The 15,243-nt window shown below is 39.8% G+C and overlaps 1 protein-coding gene across 5 annotated transcripts in view; it reads right to left on the bottom strand.

Annotated features, from left to right (window-relative positions):
- CCDC85A (coiled-coil domain containing 85A) overlaps positions 1-15,243 on the bottom strand; it is a 267,176-nt gene that overhangs the window by 212,909 nt on the left and 39,024 nt on the right. For 4 of the 5 annotated variants that reach the window (XR_443979.3, XR_006215732.1, XR_006215730.1 and 1 more), the window contains one exon: positions 2,793-2,946. The gene's annotated coding sequence lies outside the window, so the exon portion shown is untranslated. Of the gene's footprint in view, positions 1-2,792; positions 2,967-15,243 lie in introns of all 5 variants that reach the window. The other variant, XR_006215731.1, reaches the window with a different exon arrangement.

The raw sequence follows: 15,243 nt of genomic DNA, 5'->3' as shown, positions 1-15,243 counted from the left end.
AAATGACCTCTTCTCTTCTCCAGAATCAGGGACATTGTAGTCCTACCTTTGTGGCTCCTTCAATCCCAACAGAGTTTCTGGACTGATCATGTTTTGGGCTCCACATAATAAACCCACTAAGGGTATTTTATGTTACAGTTTGTTTGAACACAGCCTCTCTTTTTTACCTGGGATCACCCACACAAGCCTCTGAGTTACATGACTTCCATAGGTCAAGAATACAACGTTGAACCCTTCCTTTCATTGAGAGAAGCACAGCGTCCCCCAAGACTGGCGTGTCTGGGCAACACTTTCAGCTTTCCCTCAGCAAGGAATGAGAGAACAGAGGAAATCTAAAACAGCAGGAAGAGGACTAAGAAAACACAAAATAAGCCCGCAAAGTAAGGAACCATGTAAATGAACAAGGAGATAAACAGAAATAACAACTGACAAAGCATTCGATGGGTACTGAGTCCCAGAAATGGCACTTGTACAGAACTGTAGCATATGGAGTGAATCATTGTTTACCAGCCTTGGACAGGCTGCTGTCAAGTTTCAATGCATGTGCAACAATTAGGAGTGGAATGCTCAGTGCGTGGAGAAACATGATATAGGACCAGCTTCGGAAAACACACAAAACCTACCTTTATCATGTCTCCAAAAAGAAGGGGGTGGCATGTAAAATTCCCCATTTAAGGCTCACACGTACAATATATAAATGTTTCATGAAGCAAAGGGTTGGAATACATGGCAGTTCCAAGTGAGTAAAAAAAAAGGTTTAGATGTTGTTGGCTAAGAAATATAAACAATGCCACCAGGGAAAGCTGGGAAATACAGTTCTTGCTATGGTAACAGGTTTAGAACATGACTCTGATGTGGAAATGCAATTTTTTATGCTGGAAGAATAAGCAGAAATTGCTTTACCTGCAAATATATTGTCAGTGTCCACCCCCGAGATCTGAAAACCTGGAAATGAACGCAGACCCAAGGAGGCAGAAGCTTTGAGAATGGTGCTTTCAGGTGATTTTCTAGGCTCAGAGTATAAAATTCTGGCCTTCTGACTGCCAAGTGGACCACTGTCATATGGAGATATATGTGCTGCTACATCAACAGCTAGTCTTATAGAAGCTCAGCTTAATCACCGTGGTTGGGAAACTTGGTTCCAGGCCAGCCTGCCCGACAGAAATCATGGATGGGGCTCCTGAGTACCCTTAGGATCCAGGTCTCCACTTGGAGAGCTTGGACCTCAGTCTCCTAGGTAAAGAGTGTCACCATCCCTGTCCTCCTCACCAGCCTAGCCGCCTTGCCACTTAGGCTGGCATGCCTCCCTTCATGCACACTTGTGTGTCCAATGGCTACCACCAACCTCACCTGTCTGGACCTGAACTCCTGACAGACTCCCAGGCTCACTCTCCCCACAGACTCCCTATCTTAGCAAATAGCAGCTCCATTCTCCCAGCTACACAAGCCAAAAGATTCATCCTTGACTTTTTCTCCCACACCCCTCCTCTAATCATCTGTAATTCTAATGGCTCTGCCTTCAAAATAAACCCAGAATGTGGCTGTTTCACATCACTCCTGTTATCACCCTAACCCAATGCCCCTTGCCTAGATTATTGCCATTGCCTCCTAACTGCACAGCCTGCCTCTTCCCTTTGCCCCTCTTGGTCTATTCTCAACACAGCCTAGATATAAATCACATCATATCACTCCAATATGCAGAACTCTAATGCCCCCAGGTCACTCAAAATGAAAGCCAGAGTCATTAAAATGACCTATCTGGGCCTTAGAATCTGTTCTCCCAGGCTCTGGTTGCCAGTCTTGCCTTGTCTCTGTTACTTTCCCCTTTTTTCACTCTGCTCCAGCCTCACTGACTCTGTCCCACTTCTTTTAAAGCACCAAACTCAGTCCCACCTTCGGGCCTTTGCATTCGCTGCTCCCTCTGCTCATCTGTCCTGGGTGTCTCACTCCCTCACTCTTCAGGCTTTCAAGTCTCAACTTCAACATCACCATAAGGGCCTCCCTGGTCACACTGCTTAAAATGTAACACCCTCTCCAACACTTCCGAACCCCCTCACCATGTGGATTGGCAAAGAGAGGGAGGCGGGCGGTCTCTCCCCACACTACCCCTGGGGTCCAAGGCTGTTGAATGTTTTGCCACCTTGTACCTGCACTATCTGGAAGATGTGACCTCCTAGACCAGGGAAGGGAGGAGAGAACTTGGAAGTGACACACTGGCTCTAATGTGCCTGGAAGTAGGAATGGCACATACCAGTTTCCTGCATAGTTCATCAGTTTCAGTTACTCCAACAGTTTTACCTCATTACAAGAGGGCTAGGAGTGTAGTACTCTACATGCTCACGAAGGAAAGGAGAACAAGACATGGGTAAATTCTATGTCATGAACTATGAGCTCTTTCCTTGGAAATCCTGCATTGCTTGAGCAGTAAGGACTTTTGTCTCCTTATCTTATTGGCCTAAGATTCATCCTAGATTGATCCATTTCATTCATTCATTCAACAAATATTTTTAAGTGCCTCCTATGTGCCAGTCATTGTGAATGATGCTGAGGATACAAGATGTGAGGTTAGCCTTGTGTTCCTAGCTGCAACGCCCCATGGAGGGTTGGAGAGGCAAACCCCAATATGACTCCATCTTCCCCCACCTAAAGTCAATGGATGCTGCACATGCCCCATTGGGCGTGTGTGCAGGATGGACAGAACAATCTTACTCTTCCCAGGAACGCTGATATTCTAAGGGGGTGCTATCAATGTAATCATTCTAAGAGTTCTTGCAGCCCTTTCAGAAACTTACAGATCCATTGTAGATGTATGTAGCCACATAAGTGATCATGATGTCCTTTGTTCAAGAAATAACAACACATAAATGTGCATTTGATCTTCTTCTCTGGAAGTGAGCACAAGTTCCTTCTTTTCTGGACCTCAGGTAGACACCATGGAATCTTTTGCTGCAATTACAGGGGAAAATCTAAACATGATTGCAACACAAGGATAGAGTCTCTTTTTAGTGTAATGTTTAGGAGTGGAGAATGTAAGATAACACAACAGTTAGGAATGCAATTTATGTAAGTTAAAAACACATATTCTCAAAACCACAAAACACTATATATCCTTCAAGGAACATGCATATATAATATGTATGTTAAACATACTAGAATAGTTGCTTATGGAAGAGCAGGGGAAAAGAGTGGGGATCCAGATGAAAGGAGGGGAAATGAGAAAACAAGAGAGCATCCTAGGATGGACCATGGTGCTAATGTGCCATCAAGTGAGGAATATTACTAGGTTGTCAAATACAAATTTTATATCTCATTTTCCTTTCTTGAAGGGGCATGCAAAGAAAACATTTGTTGAATAGACTAATGAAAAGGCACCAATCTAAAATTCATCTTTAGAGCCATAAGACAAATGGACAAGGCTTCCTTCTATCCTTCCATATTCTATTTTCTGATCTCAGCCCCGAGTTAAGTCTATAAGTAGAAGACAATAATATAGCATGCCTTGTCTAACAAATGAACAAACAGAAAAAATTGTAACCCTCTGTGTTAGCAAAGGTGTGGAGATAGGAGCACTTTAAAGTTACTGATAGGAATGTAAAATGGTACATCTTTCTGAAAAGCAATTGTTATTGAGATCCAAAAATATATTTATAGCCTTTAACCCATAACTTCCACTTTCAGGAATTTATCATAAGAAAAGTAACTTACGTACAAATTCTATAAGCTGATGTTTGAGGCAATATTACTTAAAATAACAGAAAATTGCAAATAACATACACGTTCAGCAGTAGGGGACTGGGTAAATAAATTATTATATTACCTATTCGATAGAGTTGTATATAGTCAAAATGTAACAATAAGGGGGAACATGGGTGGCTCAGCTGGTTAAGCGACTGACTCTTGATTTCTGCTCAGGTCATGATCTCATGGTTCATAAGATCGGGCCCTTCATTGGGCTCTGTGCTGAAAGCATGGAGCCTGGTTGGGATTCTCTCTCTCCCTTTCTCTCTCTCTCTCTCTGCCCCTCCCTCACTCATGCTCCCTTTCTCTTTCAAAATAAATAAACATTTAAAAAATGTAATAATAAGAAAATTTTTGTAATAGATTATTAAGCAAATACAGCCTTCTAAAATATGCCATAAAATTCCAATTTTGAAAATAGGAAAGATGTACATAAAGTGTTCATGGCAGGTATCTCTTTATTAATATACTAATTGAATGAACATTGAGTGGTGAAATTATATATGGTTTTTATATTTTTTTGTTCTTATCTATAGTGGGTATGTATTTTAATTGGAAAATACTACAATAACAAACATCAATGAGTATATCAGATTATAATTTCACCTGTTATACTATATCTCAAAGGCATGAAAGGATTTTTCCACACTGAATTTTTTAAATTGTATGCTTTCCTATTTACAGAATTGGCAGGTCTTTTTCATGTGTGCGCTTCAATCATTACTCAGTCATACTTCACTGTGTCACCCTGAGCTACTGCATTATTCCCACATTAATAATTAAAGAGAAAACCATTTTGAGATAGGACTGTGGATAAACACAATATTCTTGTCAATTTTCTAAATTGGAACCAAGAATCCATTAAACATTTTATGAAGGTTCTGTTTGTGATTAAAATCAAGGGAATCCATCTTATCATCAGTGTGATTGTTGTACAGTTCAGTCATGTCAGGACAAAAAAAAAATGACAAGGCATTATGACCCATATGAAGCTAAGAGTTATATTAAAACCCAGTTTGGCTTTTACTTTACTAATCAAGAATAAATGTCATTTAAACATTTTTTTTTTACTCTGAAATATAAAACCTTGAAGAGATAGAGGGATAAACAAGAGCTGGATGGGGTAAAAATCCAACACCAATATATTCTCTCTTTTTCTTGAGATAATAGCTAGTTCCAGTAATTTGTCACGTCAATAACTGAATCTTCTTGAGGGAAAAAAAACTTTACCCACAAAACAAAAACTAGCCTGGATCCAGATTTAAATTTTACTGAGAGTAGATGTTACCTTAAGAAATCATATTTTTTAATTCTACTTTATGGATATAGCAATACAAAAAAATGTGATCTTTTCAGTCTACTAAGCACACATCAGTACAAAGGCAAAGCATGTTGGTAGAGGAAAGGTGTCATATTCCAAGGCAAAAAGTTTGCAGTTAACATCATTTGGAGGATAATATTTTGTAATGTCTGGTTATTATTTTAAGGTGTCACTAAGGTTTAGAAAAGTACATAAGTTTTTGTTAATTTGCATTTGCAAATCCTTCGACCACCTGTTCCTTTGAACTACTAAGTTGTGTTATATAGATTGCTTGAGTTATAATGAACAGCCTATAAGGTCAGATATGTTTAAAACTCATAAATGCAACTAATGTAAAAAACATTAAGAAATCAATTTTTATGTCATGCTTTTTCAAAAATAGTAACCATGTGTAGATCTGTAGCTCCTATGATATCCACTTCTCTAAATCTGAGACCTAAATCTCTTATACGACATACTGTTATGAACTGAATGTGTTCTCCCAAATTCTATGTTGAAGCCCTAACCCCCAATGCAGCAATACGAGTATACCCCACTTTTTGAAAGTTGTTATACCACTTTTTTTTTATGAAAGACCTACAATACTAGTAGGTAACAGTGAAAATCCTCTTTTTTAGTAACAGTGAAAATCCTCATCAGATTTTTTTCACTTAGTGAAGACAGGCAATAATGTAGGTCTTTTGTAAAAGTGAAGTGATGTAACAAGAACTTTCCAACAGCAGACAATGGTCTTGGATTTATGCCATTTCAGGATAGGAACACTCTACTTTTGGACAGCTGGGGATTCCTATATTTGGCAATGGGGCCACTGAGGAATTAATTAAGGTTAAATGAGGTTATAAGGCTGAGACCCTGATCCCATAGGGTCTGATCACAAAAGGCCCATGACAAAAGGCAGCTGTCTATAAACCAGAAAAAGAGCCCTGTAAGAATTGAACTGGCTGGAACTTTGATCTTGGACTTCTAACCCCCAGAACTATAAGAAAATAAATGTCTGTTGGTTAAGCCATCTAGTTTATGGCATTTTGTTATGGTGACCGAAGCATACGGATAAATAATTATTTCACAGAATTTATATATTTTATTGGTGCTGTGTATACAAACAGATCTGATTAAGGTATTAATTGATTGGATTCTACTAAATATATAAGCTTCTTCTACTATCTAGACTTTGAATCCATTTTGCAAATTGGTGATTGCAAATATATGGCATTGTGCTACCATTCTCCATTCCTAAATAAATGTTGGATTATTACTTGATTACAGCATTCAGTCCTACTGAACCTAGACCAAACTTTATAATCCTTGTCAACAATCCAAGCAGCCACCATCAATAGATATATATATAATCTGTTTGCCATTCATGTATTAGACTATAAACTCATTGAGTGCTTGGATACTATCTTATTTCTTTTCTATAGTCTATAAACCTTCACATGGCAGAAGCTGAGTAAATTCTCACTGAGTTAAATAAACTGCATTCTAAATATAAGCCTTCTATAAAGAAAGTTCCCTACACAGGAGCTTTGGGTCCCAAGTCAAGATAAACTTGTCTTGACTCTAAACAAATCCATGGGAAAGAAAGTATCTTGTGTACTTTTAACTTCGACTGAATTTTCATCAAGTACAAATAATGAGTCATAACAATGATCATAATCATAATCCATAATAACAATGTATAATTCATAATAATGATTAGTGCATTAGGCATCATTATGTATGAAGTTCAAAGCTGGAAGATGCAAGGACACAAAGGATTAGAAAGCTGAGTCCCTTGCCTTGAGGAATGTCCCATCCAGTTGAGATAGTAGATTCTTACACGAAAATCCCACTCACAATAGGAACAGAATGTGACAAGTACCACTGCCAACTATATGGTTTTGATAATAGGAGCATAAAGATTCAGAAGGAAGAGGGGAAGATTTTCCTATAAGGTTAAAAGGAAATTTGATAGAAAACCAATTTCTGCAGAGTTCATTTATTCTTCCTCTATTTTCTCATAACAAGTTCCCCTGTGGTCTTCTGTAGATTTATCAGATTAGCTACTCAGGATAGTTGCCTATTCCCCCAATAAAGTCATATTCTCGATACTGCCTCACCCCATCATATACAAAGCAGATGGAGGAGAATGATTTTCTAAACCTTTAAGCTGCCTGGGAGACGTAATTAATCCTCTCTTTGAAGGCTCATTGCACCATGGTCAAAGTCTGGCCATCCTGATTTAAGGTGTCCTCACCCTCAGGGTGCCTGGATGGCTCAGTAAGTTGAGTGTCCGACTCTCAGTTTCGGCTCAGGGCATGATCTCACATTTTCATGAGTTCAAGCCCCGCACCGGGCTGTGTCCTGACAGTGCAGAGGCTGCTTGGGATTCTCTCTCCCTCTCCCTCTCTACCCCTCCCCAACTCACACTGTCTGTGTCTCTCTCAAAATAAATAAACTCAAAAGAAATTTAAGGTGTCCTCACCCTCAAGAGCAGTTTGTAGGAACAGAAAGATGTGAGGCTCCAAAACCATCTTTGAGGCCCAAATTCTAAAAACTAACAAATTGGTTGGTTTCCTACCAGCAGGTAGGCACTTCTTAGGGTTATACCTCAGTTATAAAGTCAGTAATAGAATGTTACTGTTATTACGTCGGAGCAGAATGTAAACTTTAAGAATTTGGTCTTGTTGGACTAGTGATAGTGAATCATCACTATCCTCTGAATTACCAAGAAAATAGCCTATCACCCATCACACCATAAACAATAAGCAAATCAGCAGTACATTTTGCTGATGTGGATTATTGGTCAGCATTTGATTACAGAAAGATTCTAAATCATTCTCTGAGTCTTTTGATTTTTTTAAGTGAAAACTAGATGAAGAAGACAAAGTATCAAGCTTGAAGACTCAAAATACTCTGTGAGGCTCTGAAACTCACACTAAGCGGCATCCGGAATTTTCAGAGTAATTCACTATAGGAGACACTAAGAGTCGTGCCCCACATTACTTTTTGCCTGGAAGTCATCCAGTTTATTTATAGAATGAGATAAAGGAAAAGACATATCCCCAGGCTCCATGCTGGGTTCCATAAAGAGGCATCTCCTGTTTGCCTCTAAATTTAAAAACACACAGAGAGAGTCTTGTTTTCAAGACATAGAACCACATCCTCCCACCTCCAACCCTCGAACCCCACTGCCCAAGGAACCTAGCTCTTAGGATACATGCCAGACCCTGGCTGATGGAGCTACATATTTTTAAGAATGTCAAAATGACTTCATTGCTGAGAATAGCGGCAATTGGTAGAGCTTCCTCTGCTTAAAAAGGAGAAATGTTTCTATTACCAAGTGAATCACTTTCTCCAGCTGCAAACAAACAACTAAAGCAGCACTAAAGGACAGAAATACTACAAAATGGGAGAAGGAAGGGGTGAGGACTGCTGCTTTTACTTTTAGTTTTGAGGAAGTAAAGAGGGAAAGGACTCTTTCTGGCCCCCTCCTCCACCTATCTCTCCCAGCCCCCAAGTGGGGGGAGGAACAGAAGCAACAGCATGTGCCCAATCATCTCTACCACCAGCTCTCCCTCCCATCACTTGCTCAGCTTGAGAAATCACAGTGTCAGTACATTTCTGGCTGTTCTCAAAAGAGAAATTCCCAACAAGTAAAGAGTTATTTGTCTAGAGTCCCAGGATGAGGAGGAAAGGAAAGAGAAAAGGAAAAAAATTAACATTCTTGAGCTCATAGTTAATGCCAGACCCATTATATTCTATTCAATTCTAGCAGTTAGATATGAAACACTGGAGTGAGATGAGACCTCGATTTGAATTCCAACTCTGCCACATACTAGCTCTTCAACTTTAACCTCTCTGAAAGTCAGTAGTCTTGCCTGTAAAGGGGGATTGCTAATCATCTTCTATGCTTACAGAGAAGATTACATAAAGTACTCTAAACCATGGACACAAAGTACTTAATGTATAAATGGTAGCAAGAATTCATCAAAACTTAGCACCATTTTATATGTGAAGCATACGACTGAGAAGGAGAAGTGACTCTCTCCTTCTCAACCAAGTGATTCCCAGAAGATGGCACATGTCCTCCTGAGATGATGTTTGACTGGTTTAAAACATTACACAAGAATGCATGTGGCTTTTACAGGCACATGCATTCTCTATACATTCAGGAATCACTTATTACACTGCCTTCATAGTAATGTGCAAAAATGACATTTGAAAGTTACTTTCAGGGGTGCCTGGGTGGCTCAGTCAGTTAAACGTCTGACATCCGACTTCAGCCCAGGTCATGATCTTGTGGTTTGTGAGTTGGAGCCCCTCCCTCATCAGACTCTCTGCTGTCAGTGCAGATCCCACTTCAGATCCTCTGTCTCCCTCTCTATCTGTTTTTCCCTCCCTTTGTCTCTATCTCTCTCTCTTTCAAAAATAAATCAACATTTAAAAAAATAAACAAAATAAAACTTAAAAAAAAAAAAAAAAAGAAAGTTACTTTCAGATCCTGCATGTCAGTACTGACCCGGGCCATCCTCACGGTCAGGTTGAGAACTCAGCTAGCTGAGTTCCTGGTATTTCCTCCCAGACCAGGCTCTCCTGTTACCTTCCTCCACCTCTCTTTTGATGGATTCCTTTGTACTTACTTCTCCAAATTTCTGGCCTGTACTTCATCAGCAGCACCCCTGCCTACCCCTGAGGGGATTCTCACCTACGGATCTCATGGTGGAGACATAATTGTCACCAAATATTATACTTACTCTTCTATGTTTCCTGATGCCCCTAAAATTACAGGGCACTCTGACTAGTTCTAGCAAGTAAAATGTGACCAAAAGTGACAAATATCACTTTCACACTGAGGCAGATAAAGGCTATGCCAGAGTCTCTGGTCTAATTTCTCCTGTTGTGGAGTGCAAAGTCTACACCACTCAGATGTTGCAGCTACTAAAATAGCAGAGCCCTGGTGAGCCTGGGTTCCTGAGTGACTGTGTGAAGCAGATCATTACACCTCACCACACTAGATACGTTGTATAAGTAAATTTCTAGATGTCAAAACACTTATTCCTGGCTGTGTGTTATAACAGTGCAGCCTAGCATATTCTAATTTACATAAAATTCAATCTCTGCCTGTAAATTAGAACTGGGTCTCTTACTCCTGTCTAAGTCTCCAAGATTCCCACATTGGCCCCCATCTTGTCTTGCCATCTCTGATCCTAGCACACTCTGCAGCAGGTGCAGAATGTGAAGTTCTAGTCACCTTCCAAGAGTTTGTGATCTGGATCTCTCCTTCCCTTTCTCCCCCAAATCCTACCTCAACCCCCAAAATGTTGGGAGGTAACCCAGCTGGAGATTAGCTAAGTCACCAGAATAGAGAATGAAGCAGGGACTTTTCAGCTGATGCAGAGAGTCACTGGAGCAAGGAAGGGTAAAGTAGAGAAAGAGTTGAGATTTCAGAAAGTGGGTTAAGTGAGCTAAATCTAAGAGTTGCTCAGAAGTAGGAATTAAAGTCTTATAGTCTTAAAGCCAATGCTTCAGGATAGAACAATGAGGCCAAAGGGAAAGTGCATCATGATCAAAAGCATATAGTCCTGGGAAATTCCCTCTAGCCCTGGTTGGTGTATGTAGCTCACCTCTACTGGATCAGTGGGTAAATTTGCAGAGGTAATTCTGGCTGGCCTCAAGGATCAGGTGTTCACTAGCACAGAAGCACTGACCAATCTACTGTACCAGGTGATCTGTTAAATCCTATCTTGCCTGTAAATGCACAGGATTTATTCCATGCTCCTCGGGTCAGGGTTCCTCTTCCCCCCACAACCTACCACTTCACACATTTGTCACCAGCGGGCTCCAAACTAACATGCTTAATGACTTGCTTCTTATTCTAAAAGTTTACAATCTTCTTCACTTGTGTAATGCGATTTCCCCAGAATAAGCACAGAGCTAATTGAGGAACTTAATGACTAATTTCTCAAGACAAACAAGATGTTCACATTACCTTTTTTACATTTGGGTTTGTGACCAGATTATCTGATTTGTCTGTGAAAGCAATAATCACACCTTACACCCCAAGTAGCATCAAAAATCAATGTGCAGTGGAAAATGTAATTAGGATTATGAAATATTAATTATCCTTTTGATCTTTTCATTTAAAAAATCCATTCTTCCTTCATTTGCTCTACATTCAAAGCTGAACTATAGATGATGTATCTCTGAATTTACAAGGCTATAAGCAGTGATATTTATAAGATAAATCTGCATATCACACACTGAATATTCAATGAGAAGTGGCAGACTGCCCAGCAGCCCCTCTATTATTGATACCTCACCTATCTGGAGAGATTATAAATCTTTGCATATAGACTAAATTAAATTTGCAATTAAATGTAAACTCAAAAATCCTTTTATTCCAGGTCTTGGGAAGTAGTGATAAGAGATATCGTCACCAATAAGCTTTCTAAAATGATCCATATTAAACAAAGCTAAAAGCTTTTCCCATGAAGGAACACTGACTCACCTCCAGAGTGACTCTTATATCACTAAATTCTACCTGACTTTATTTAAGAACAGATTTATCTTTCAAAAATTGTTTTTTGCACTTTGTGCACATGGGACCTCATATATCCCATTCACCTTCTGCCAGCAAAATACTGCTCATTTCTACTGAAACTGGAGAAGGCAAGTATTTATGAAAATGTGTGCATTTAAAGTTGGAAATTGTAAGAATCTTCAAATTCTAAACCCCTTTCCTTTACACAAAGCTGGTGCTACTGTTAGAACCTATGGTGGTTTCAATTTAATTTTTATCGTGCTTTTCAGACCACATACAAGTTTTATTTGATGTTCTTATTGAATGGTCAGTATATTACCTAACAGACAAATCAAGTTGAAATGGGGTAGCTTATCAGAGATGATTCCCCGTTTTACAATTATAAGCAGATTCTGTTTCTCTTGTGAGACACTTCTGGGGGTGCCATCCATAGAAAGGAGGTGTGAGCACCCCAGAACCAGTTAAGGCAGCCAGTCTTTATAGAAGGAAGTATGAGGACTCCATTGTCCAGGACCCTGGAGCATGTACCGTCACCCCTTATTCACCTCTATGATCCAGTGACTTTTTAAAAAAATGTTTATTTACTATTTTTGAGAGAGAAACAGAGAGTGATCAGGGGAGGAGCAGAGGGAGAGAAGAAGACACAGAATCCAAAGCAGAATCCAGGCTCTGAGCTGTCAGCACAGAGCCCGACATGGGGCTCAAATTCGTGAACTGCAAGATCATGACCTGAGCCAAAGTCAGATGCTTAACTGACTGAGCCACTCAGGCGACCCTACGTTCCAGTGACTTCTTACTGCAAATTATTGTAACTCTGCCTAAAGTCTTTCTTCTAGCAGTGGGAACACACTCTGCCACCCTCAGAGCATGCTGAGAGTGCTGGGAGGTCATGCCTGCAGGAGAAGGCCTCAGCAAATGACCAGTGGGGAGTGGGTGGATACAAACCATTTTATTCGTTGAGCTGAGATAACTCTGAAGCATGTTTTACACTACCGTCTAGAGTTCCCGAGGAGGGTTGAGCTTCAGGTGCCTGGGGAAACTGATACGTTATCCTTCACCAGCTTTCTTCACCTCCCTATTTTACTTCTCGACCCCTTCCTGATATTTCCTCATCACCTCCTAAATAAACTCCTGATAGCTGAATCCTTGTTGAAAGGTCTATGTTTGGAGAAATCCAAAGACAAATCTTTTGTTCTTCTGAGGATTCAAAAGGGAAATCCATCTGCCTCTAAGTGATGGATACCTAGACAAAGAAGGGTCTGTAATTCTGGGTCCATGAGATGATAAACAACTGAATCACCTCTGTTGCTGACTTGGTTGCTTCGAGTCCTGGGTGGTAGATTTGCACAGAAACATGAATAAGAATACTACCAGCCTTGGAGTCCAACCATGATCAGTGTAGCCAAGGTTAGCCTGAGGGAGTAGGCTCATACCCCTCAAGATCTGCAGTAGGAAAACAGGATTCTATTATATCTCCCTTCACAGCAAGTGACCAGCAATCATAAGAAGGCAATGCAGCACTGAACTTCACTAAGCAACCTAGTTGGTGATGGGAAGCATCAGCTACTGTGGTTACTGAGTCCAGTGATATTCCACTTGGGTACAGAGGTTGGATGAAACATTGTAGCTGTTCAAATTTGAATCCAAATTAATTAAAATTAAAAGTTGAGTTTTTAATTTGGATGAGCCACATTTCAAATGTTCAATAGCCACATGTGGTTAAGTTCATGGCAGAATGTTCTATTGGAACTAGCCTTCCTAGTTATTGGGTATTTCAGGAAGAGGGGAAGTATCAAGGAAGACATACCAAACTCTTGACAATAAAGGACCTAATGTACAGTGTGGTGGTTACAGTTAACCATATAGTGTTATATACTTGAAGGCTGCTAAGGGAGTAGATATTAAATGTTCTCATCACAAAAAATAAATAGCAGGGGTGCCTGGGTCGCTCAGTTTGTTAAGCGTCCAACTTCAGCTGAGGTCATGATCTCACGGTTCATGGCTTTGAGCCCCACATGAGGCTCTGTGCTGACAGCTCAGAGCCTGGAACCTGCTTTGGATTCTATGTCTCCCTCTCTCTCTGCCCCTCCCCCACTTGTGCTCTATCTCTCTCTGTCTCTCAGAAATAAATAAAATGTTTAAAAAATTGAAAAAGAAAAAGAAAAGAAAGTATATGAGGTGATGGCAGTGTTAGCTAATGCTCTAGTGGTAATTGCTTGAGAACAGTAAGTATATCAAATAAACAAGTTGTATATCTTAAACTTACACAATGTTATATGTCAATTATGTCTCAATAAAGCTGGAAAATAATGAGAGATAAGAGGTATTATGGTAATCATTAAAAATATAAAAAGATGTGCCTTATCTGCACCCTAAGTTTGTGAACAGTTATAGAATCACAGAAATTACAGAATTACAGAATTACTGCAAGAGTTTAGAAATTATATAGGCCAGGGGTGCCTGGGTGGCTCAGTTGGCTAAGCATCTGACTCTTGATTTCAATTCAGGTCATGATCTCATGGTTCATGAGACTGAGCCCCGAGTTGGCTCTGAGCTGACAGCAGGGAGCCTGCTATGGGATTCCCTCACTCCCTCTCTCACTTCCTCTCCCCCACTCATGTTCACTCTCCCTCTCTCTCAAAATAAATAAATAAACTTAAAAATAAAAAGAAATTATAGGGGAGAGGAGCCAAGATGGCGGAACAGCATGGAAGTTTTTTTTTTTGCATCTCATGTCCATGAAATACAGCCAGATCAACACTAAACCATCCTGCACACCTAGAAAACTGATTTGAGGATTAACGCAACAATCTGCACAACCCGAACCACAGAACTCCGCAGGAATTTACCCCAAAAGAAAGAAGACATCCAGGGACTTAATCAACACAGACACAAACAAGATGTCTGAACCAGAATTTAGAATCACGATAATAAAAATACTAGCTGGGGTCAAAAATAGATTAGAATCTCTTTCTGCAGAGATAAAAGAAGTAAAGCCTAGTCAGGATGAAATAAAAATGCTATAACTAAACTGCAATCTCAAATGTATGCCACAGTGGCAAGAATGGATGAGGCAGAGAAGTAAATCAGCAATATACAGGACAAACTTATGGAGAATAATGAAACAGAAAAAAAAAAAAAAAAGAGGGATACTAAGGCAAAAGAGCACGATTTAAGAATTAGAGAAGTCAGTGACTCATTAAAAAGGAACAACATCAGAATCATAGGAGTCCCAGAAGAGGAAGAGAGAGAAAAAGGGGTAGAAGGGTTATGTGAGCAAATTATAGGGGAAAACTTTCCTAACCTGGGGAAAGGCACAGACTTCAAAATCCAGGAAGCACAGAAGCCTCCCATAAGATTCAACAAAAACCAACCATCAACAAAGCATATCATAGTCAAATTCACAAAATAGTCAGGCAAGGAAAGAATCATGAAAGCAGCAAGGGAAAAAAAGTCCTTAACCTGCAAGGGAAGACAGATCAGATTCACAGCAGACCTATCCATAGAAACTTTGCAGGCCAGAAAGGAGTGGCAGGATATAGTCAATGTGTTGAATCAGAAAAATATGCAGCCAAGAATTCTTTATCCAGCAAGGCTGTCATTCAAAATAGAAAGAGAGATTAAAAGTTTCCTAGACAAACAAAAATAAAGGAGTTTGTGA

The sequence above is a fragment of the Panthera tigris genome, chromosome A3, assembly GCF_018350195.1.
Source record: "Panthera tigris isolate Pti1 chromosome A3, P.tigris_Pti1_mat1.1, whole genome shotgun sequence".
Taxonomy (NCBI): domain Eukaryota; kingdom Metazoa; phylum Chordata; class Mammalia; order Carnivora; family Felidae; genus Panthera; species Panthera tigris.
The sequence above is the reverse complement of the archived record's forward strand: the minus strand, read 5'-3'. Positions and strand labels throughout refer to the sequence as shown.